We start from the raw sequence: 7,718 nt of genomic DNA on the forward strand, positions 1-7,718 counted from the left end.
CTGTTTATGTCATTGATGCTCTGGACTATCTTCATAGTCACTGTCAGCCGCCAATAGTTCATTGTGATGTCAAACCAAGCAACATCCTTCTTGCAGAAGACATGAGTGCCCGAGTTGGAGACTTTGGTATATCAAGGATCCTACTTGAAAGTGCAAACAAAGCTGGGCAAAATTCAAATAGCACAATAGGAATAAGGGGCTCAATTGGCTACGTTGCTCCAGGTAAATCAAATCTTTGCATTCTTTTTGTCCTTACCTAGTTCTTTCATACAAATTTTATAGTGATAAATGTAAAAATATTGCATAATTGTAGAATATGGTGAGGGTTCTCCGATCTCAACTCTTGGTGATGTTTATAGCCTTGGGATTTTGCTACTTGAGATGTTTACGGGCAGGAGCCCAACGGATGATATGTTTAGAGAACCAGTAGGCCTTCACAAGTTTTCAGAGGCTGTTCTCCCTGATAGGGTCCTGGAGATAGCTGATCCGACAATATGGGTGCACAATGACACCAACTATAAGATCACAAGATGCAGAGTTCAGGAGTGTCTGGTCTCTGTCATTAGGATTGGCATATTATGCTCGAAGCAGCAACCCAGAGAGCGAATGCCGATACGAGATGCAGCCATGGAGATGCATGCTATTAGATCGAGATACAAACCTGATGTTAATTAGCTGCCTCTCTTGCAGTGGAACATGAAAGAGAAGCTGACACGCTAATAGGACAGGCACCAACTATTAGCCAATCGAATATATTGACAATCTCTGTTCGCTTGGTTGTGGCTGGTGCTGATTTATTATGAAAGAAAAGTACCGCTGGCTGGCTGGTGACAGGTGGCTGGTGCTGATTTGGTGTGAGAGAAGAACACTGCTGGCTGGTTAGCTGATAAACCAAACGAACAAAGTGAAATTTATATTTACCTGAGTATGAACTAGTTATTTCGTAAATGCAATGCTTGTGATGCATGTATGTGCAAGCCTGATCAAGTCCCGCTTTGTTTCATATTTTGCTATTTGGTGGTGCACCATTACTTAGATAAGTATGATCAATTTTATGGCTATTTTTCGTAGTTCTTTCCTTTTGGATCAACTATTACTACCCACATCTTTCCTTTTTTGGATTTGTTTTCTCATGTATATTCTTGGTGCCTCAACATTTACCTATTGATTTTTTATTCAACATTTAAAACAATTGTCTTGTCAACTTTTCTAAACAACATTTTTTAGTCTGGATTTTAGCGATTTAACTTTTCTTGTATAAGTAATGTTGATTTAACAGTGTTATAAGAAGTTTTCATTCAATAATTTCTACAAGAGCTATTGATTCAACATATTTTACATATTTATTGAGCTAACATTTTTTTCAATAAATATTTTTATGATACAAATGTATAAGAAAAGTAAGAAAGTACTTACGCTAGTGGGCCACGGCCTTTTGTTATTGTGCTGCACTGCAAGCTAGGTAGCGGGCTGCCTAGGTGCACTCTTGTGACAAAAACACCATGCTCTAGCCTTCAAGAAAAGATCAATATTGTGCGACTAAGATCACTTTAGTGCATATGATCCTTTGCAGTGCTGCGCTGTGCAAGCCCTGCCGCCGCCCTCACACACAGCTCGTGCGCGGGCTCGTGGTCGTGGCTTCAGCCACGTTGCCGAACGGTGGCAGGCGCCGCGGCGCCGGCCGGCCGGCCGGACGCGGGAGCGATGACGTACGCAGGTGGCCGCCATGGGAGGGAAAATTAAGGAGAACTAATCTATCAAGCCGTGCTCCGGCACGGACTAATTAGAACTAATATAAAAAATAAGACTTGTAGCTAATAATTATAATTATCTGTTTCACGCCATCTTTCATCTATTAAATATTCTAACACAATTAAATATTCTAACTCATGCTCTAAAATACATATTTATCATTATCTAGTTGCAATAGATTCTATTTTGCATCACACCTCCATATTTGTTTGATATTATTTAATTGAACTATTTGTTTGTGAATTGATATTTCTATCTCTTCCATCGTACATGAATATATGATGAAACATATCATGGATAGTAAATAATATATTAATAATGATAGAAATAGTAATTTAGAATTTATATTGGTCCACTTTAATATTTTATTATAAGTATATATTTTGTTTCAGATTTAGAGGTTAAACTTTTAATAATGACATAAATGAATAATTTATATGCAAATTTATGAGGTAATTTGCATTATTTTTATAATGGCATAGGTGGGTAATTTACATGAAAATTAGAGGGTTACTTTAGATTTTTTTTTATAATGGCAGAAGTGGGTAATTTAGATATATGTTTAGGGGGTTATTTTAGTCTAAAGGTGGGTAATTTGTTAGGAAAGATAACAAATCCAATGGCTATAATAATTAGAGTTGTCGGATTGATGGCCGAATGTTTTTGATTTTTGTGAGAATTTCTAAAATTTCTCTATTTTTTCAGAGTGTCCACCTAGGATTCTAGGTGGTTTTATGTTCAGTCTTAAAAGAAACCTCCAATTAGTAACATATGTACTGTACTAATTTAGTGTCTAATCATAGCCTAATTAGGCTCATTAGATTCGTCTTGCAATTTACAAGCAAATTATACAATTTGTTTTTTTATTTCGTCTGAATTTAATATTCCATGCATATAAAATTCTCTTTCAATGTGGTAGTTTTAGAATTTTGAATTTTGCAACTAAACAAGGCCGCCTTGGTGACGAGAGCGACACAGATTCTATAGTCGTTCCCATAGTTGTACTATCTCTTTTTGTCAGTTTGTATAATTTAGTTGGACTAGAAACACTTGATTTCTCAAACACCTCGATATCCGGTGTGATCCCCAACAGCATGCATAAATTAGCAAACATGGTTCAACTTGCCTCGTACAGGACTAGGTTATCAGGGCTTATACCATCGTCACTTGGAAACCTTACTGTTAACAACAGGTAGTAGGAATCGGAGAGAGAAAGGAATTCGAGGAAGAGCAACAAGAAATAGGGATCAAGAGAGTAGATCGGACACGGCACGAGGACCGCTTGCCTTGAGAAGGAAGAAGTTTAGTTTTTTTTTGAGAGGAGCAAGAAATTTAGTTCATACAAAGATTCATCAATGCCCCTCTTGCTCACTCTCTTTACGTATAAGTAGCTAGCCGGATACATGGGCTCAGCCCAACGAGGAAAAGGTACGCAGGCCCAACCGATGCCATATGCTTTTGGGCCAAATCGACATGAGGACCTAAGGCTATCTGCACTCATCATACTCTAAATCCATCTTCTAAATAGAATATTCCGTCCTAGTCATCCATATTGTCTACTCTATATTGAGTTTTTCTGCACTCGTTCATACTCTATCTCATCCTCTATCTCAACTACCCATCGGCAGGACCCTTGCGTCATAGACTCAATCTATCACTCTCTCTCCCTTCTTCCTGTCGCTCCCTCCCCCATTCTCTCTCCCACCCAGAGCACCCCGGCCGCCCAGCGCGCCGCCCCCGCCTCCAGCGCGCGGCTTTCCCTCCCCATGCCGGCATGCCGTCCTCCCTCGTCGCCCCTCCTCGTTCCGACTCCTCCTCCCTCGCGCTCCCGCGGAGGCCATGGCATGGCGGACGAGCTCCGCCGGTGCGTTCTCCTCCCTCCTCGCCCCTCCTCCGCGGAGGCTATCGCGTGGAGGGCTGCGTGCGCGAGGCGTGGCGGCCCGGAGGACGCGAGGTGCGTGGCGGCGGCGGCGGGCCGGAGCGCCCTTCCTCCCGGCCACAGCGGGCTGGAGCGCCCTTCCTCCCGGCAGCGGGCCGGAGCGTGGCCGTCCGTGGGGGCGAGCGGCGGCGCGCGTCCGCGGCGGCGAGTGGTGGCGGCGGCGTGCGTCCTCGGCCGCCATGGTCTACACGCCCTCCCTCCTCTCTCCCTCTGGCTCCCCACCTCGCCGCGCCCCTCCACCGGCGGCGGGGCGGGGAAGTGGGGCAGGTCGGCGGGTGCGGCGATGCAGCGGCGGAGCAGGGGCAGCCGGCGGGGCGCGGAGGTCGCCCGGCCAACCGGCGCGAGGCGAGGCGAGGCGCGGGGTGAGCGGTAGCGGCAGAGGTGGAGGAGCGGCAGCGGTGGTGCAGCTGCAGCCCGCGCGGAGCTGCTGCGAGCGGGTGGAGCGGAGCTTCTGCGGCCGCCGGCGCGAAGCTGCTGCGGGCGGACCTAGCGGAGCAGCGCCAGTGGCCGCAGGAGGGCGGAGGCGCGGTGGAGCAGGGGTAGCGCGGTTCGCCCGGCAGCGGAGCTGGGGTTGACCGGCGGCGTTGACGCTGGACGACGGTTCCTCCTCCAGTTCCGAGCCGCGGCGCGAAGACGGGTGGGACGATAGCGTTGCGGTCCGTACAACCCTGAATATGGCGGAGCGGCGGTCATACGCTTCTTTAGCACTTGCTTTTACCGCACCCGCTGCAGCGTTTTAGTTTGCTATCGCGTCCTGCAGGATGTGGTTGCGGACGCGATAGCGTACCCAGTGCAGTGCAGAGAGCCTAATACTCCCTCCGTTCCAAAATATAGGTTGTTTTGACTTTTCTAAATTCATAGTGTTTGCTAAGCACCTAGATATAATATATGTCTAGACATATAGTAAAATATATGAATCTAAAAAAGTCAAAACGACAAAAAATTTGGAACCGAGGGAGTAGTAATAAGAGGTACAATGATCCTAACATTCCCTCCATAAAAAGCAGCTTGCCCTCAAGCTGCATCTCACTTGTATAAGATGCAAATAGGACCATCCATTGGCATTGGGGCCATCATGGATCTTCGATCACCAGGCTGTAGAAGTGAAGTACGGAGACTAGCTTGCGAACACATCCAGCAATTCTTGAACTCTCCCTGCCATATTTTTCAGTGTCGATAGTACTATGGACAGAATAAAATACCACCGGTCATCTCCAGATTCTTCAAATAACATAATTTTGTAGCTCTAGACCTCTCCAGCATGTCAGGTACCATGCAGGAACATGTATTGATAGTGATCTTGCCCAATAGTAATAATTTGTCCACGTATTGATCCACCATGCAACCCACTGTACAAAGGCATTGCCGTAATTATGGTATATTGGATTGGGAACCCTTTTTTTGTTAATCTCATTATGCCATGGTGTTAAATACTTTTAAATACTTTTAATTGGTATAGGGATGAAGCCATTGTGGTAATAAAGTGATGATGACATATTGGTAAATGGTTACCATTTTCCACAACATTTTCGTAAATGTTTCTTTTGCATCTACAAATCAGTGCAACTCATAGCCCTCCAATTCTGTAACTCAGCATCGTCAATACAGATACAAATAATGTTAAAATTCATAGACACAGAATAGTTTGCAACATCTAGGAATTCCATGCTTTAATTTGGTGACATGAAAAGCACAAAAGGATGTTAAAGACTACAAGACGTACCAGAGTTTGGATAAGATGGAGTATCAGCAAAATTTAATGTTAAGCTTTAGCACAACATTATTAATTCTTTATGCACAAGAGTGCCAGTTGAAGTACGAATTCTCTTTTCTCAAATACTCTAGTTTGTGCAAATGAGAAACAGTATCTAAAGCAGGGCATCTTACGACGTCCTCAGTACGCACATTTGTAGTACCCCTCCATCCTCATTATAGTAAGTGATTCTTCAAATCATCATCTATTCTTTTTGTGGGTCCTCAAATCCTAATTATCATCTCAAACAATTTGAATTATTGTAAACAGATTGTGGTAAATGGCTCTCATCATTATAGTAATTTTGTTCTAATAATTTAAAGCAGCCAAATTGTGGTAATTTCCCATTCTAAATATAATCTCGAGCCATTTGAATTATCATAATTTGATCAAGGTAATTTGATCTCATCATTAAAGTGGCTTGGTTCATCCAAACATCAGTAATACACATTATCGTGGTAACTTGCCATCCAGAATCATTGTACTTAATTTACGATAATTTGCTTGTATTATAGTAACGCGTCCTTTGGGAATATGATGAATCAAGAAGATCGTGCCTGTCTCATACAAAACATTTGGGAGAAATTAATATTCATCATGTTGCACATTCATACAGCACCCTATTTAGCTTCTCGTACATAATAGGAGTAGGACTATCAAATCATATTTTTTTCGTAAATGCTATTGCAAATGACCCGTTCGACAAGATAGACAACTGATCAATATCGCATTAGCAATTTAGCATGCCCCGGCGCAGCACGTCGCGGAGCGGCGCGCCGCGCCACCGAGGTGGACACGGCGCCGGGGCCCCAGTTGAAGCCCAGCGTCTGCCGCGCCATGTTCTGCTCCTTGCGCCGGCCGCTGGAGCAGGCGAGCGTGACGGGGAGCTCCAGCGCGGAAGCCCCCGGCGAGGTCCGCCATGGCGAGCCGTGCGGGACGCCGGACGAGGCCCGTCACCTCGACGGTCCAGGTCGCCCAGTCCGCCCGCGGCACGGTGCTGTGGTTGCGCACGTAGTGCAGCGGGCCGGGGTGACGAAGCCGTGCCGCATGAGCAGCGGCAGCGGGGGCTCGCCGTTGAACGGGTCCCTCCCGTGAGCCGGAGCAGCGACGGGCTGCGCTCGACCCACGCGTGCGCGGTGCCCTCGCCGATGGGGTCGCGCACCGGCGGCTCATCCGCCGCCTGGAGGTGGCGGAGGTAGTAGTGCGAGCAGGAGGGCTCGTCGTCGTCGCCAGCCGCCTTATGGCGAGACGAGACGAGACGAGGCTGCGGAGGGGACAAGAATCACGGCAAACTGGGGTTCACGTTTTTGTTTGTGGAAATTACGGCTGTATATGGAAGACGCAAGCGTCTCTAGTCATGGATGGAAGGAAATCATCGCACTGCTCCCTCTCGCCTAGCCATAATGTCGTACAATTAATGACGCTAATGCTGGATTGGAAATATATACTGATGTTATACCTCTGCGCCGGTCTAGGTTATGCCCGTTCCCTTTCTGCCTCTGCGCCGGCGCCGACCTAGATCGCCATCAATGGCAACCAGGCGAGGACGCGGCGGCAGTGGAGGACGCAACGGCAGGGGAGGCCAACCGGGCCAGGGCGGTGGTCGCGGCGGATCCGTGTTCGGCCCTCACGGTGGCGACGGCGGCTTTCTCGGCATCGGAGGCCGCGGCGGCAGGGGAGGACGCGGCGGTAAGGGAGGACAACCGGGCGAGCTCGGCCAGCCGGGCGAGCCCGGCCAACCTGGCCAGGGCGGCGGCCCCGGCGGATCCGCGTTCAGCCCTCACGGCGGCGACGGCGGCACCGGCGGCTTTCTCGGCATCGGCGGTCGCGGCCGCGGCGACGGCGGCCTTGGAGGCATCGGACGCCGCCGCCGTCGCGCCGTCGAAGCAGGAGCCCCTGGCGGCCGTGGAGGTAAAGGCGGATCTGCCGGTGTAGGCGGTGTAGGCGGGGCTGGCGGGCCTGGCGGGGCTGGCGCGCCTGGCGGGCGCGGTGGGGCAGGCGGGGCAGGCGGGAGCGCCGGGCGCGGCGGGCGCGGCGGGTGCGGCGGGCGCGGCGGCAATGGAGGCCGCGGCGGTGACGGAGGTCAAGGCGGGCGCGGCGGGGACGGCGGGCTAGGAGGCAACGGAGGCCGCGGCGGCGACGGAGGTCAAGGCGGGCGCGGCGGGGACGGCGGGCGCGGCGGGGACGGCGAGCCGGGCGGTCCCCCGTTGACACCAGCGCCCTCGTCGCCGCAGCCGCGTAAACGGCGTCGTGGGCCGAGCGGAGCCGATCTCA

General features: G+C 49.3%; 1 long non-coding RNA gene across 1 annotated transcript; it reads right to left on the reverse strand.

The window, feature by feature from the left end:
* Positions 1-6,009: 6,009 nt before the first annotated feature.
* LOC120654104 lies at positions 6,010-7,223 on the reverse strand. The gene is made up of 2 exons (XR_005666986.1): positions 6,904-7,223; positions 6,010-6,708 (listed from the first exon to the last, which is right to left on the reverse strand). It is a non-coding gene; the product is annotated as an uncharacterized LOC120654104 (long non-coding RNA).
* Positions 7,224-7,718: the final 495 nt, after the last annotated feature.

The sequence above is a fragment of the Panicum virgatum genome, chromosome 1N (genome assembly GCF_016808335.1).
Source record: "Panicum virgatum strain AP13 chromosome 1N, P.virgatum_v5, whole genome shotgun sequence".
NCBI classification, from domain to species: domain Eukaryota; kingdom Viridiplantae; phylum Streptophyta; class Magnoliopsida; order Poales; family Poaceae; genus Panicum; species Panicum virgatum.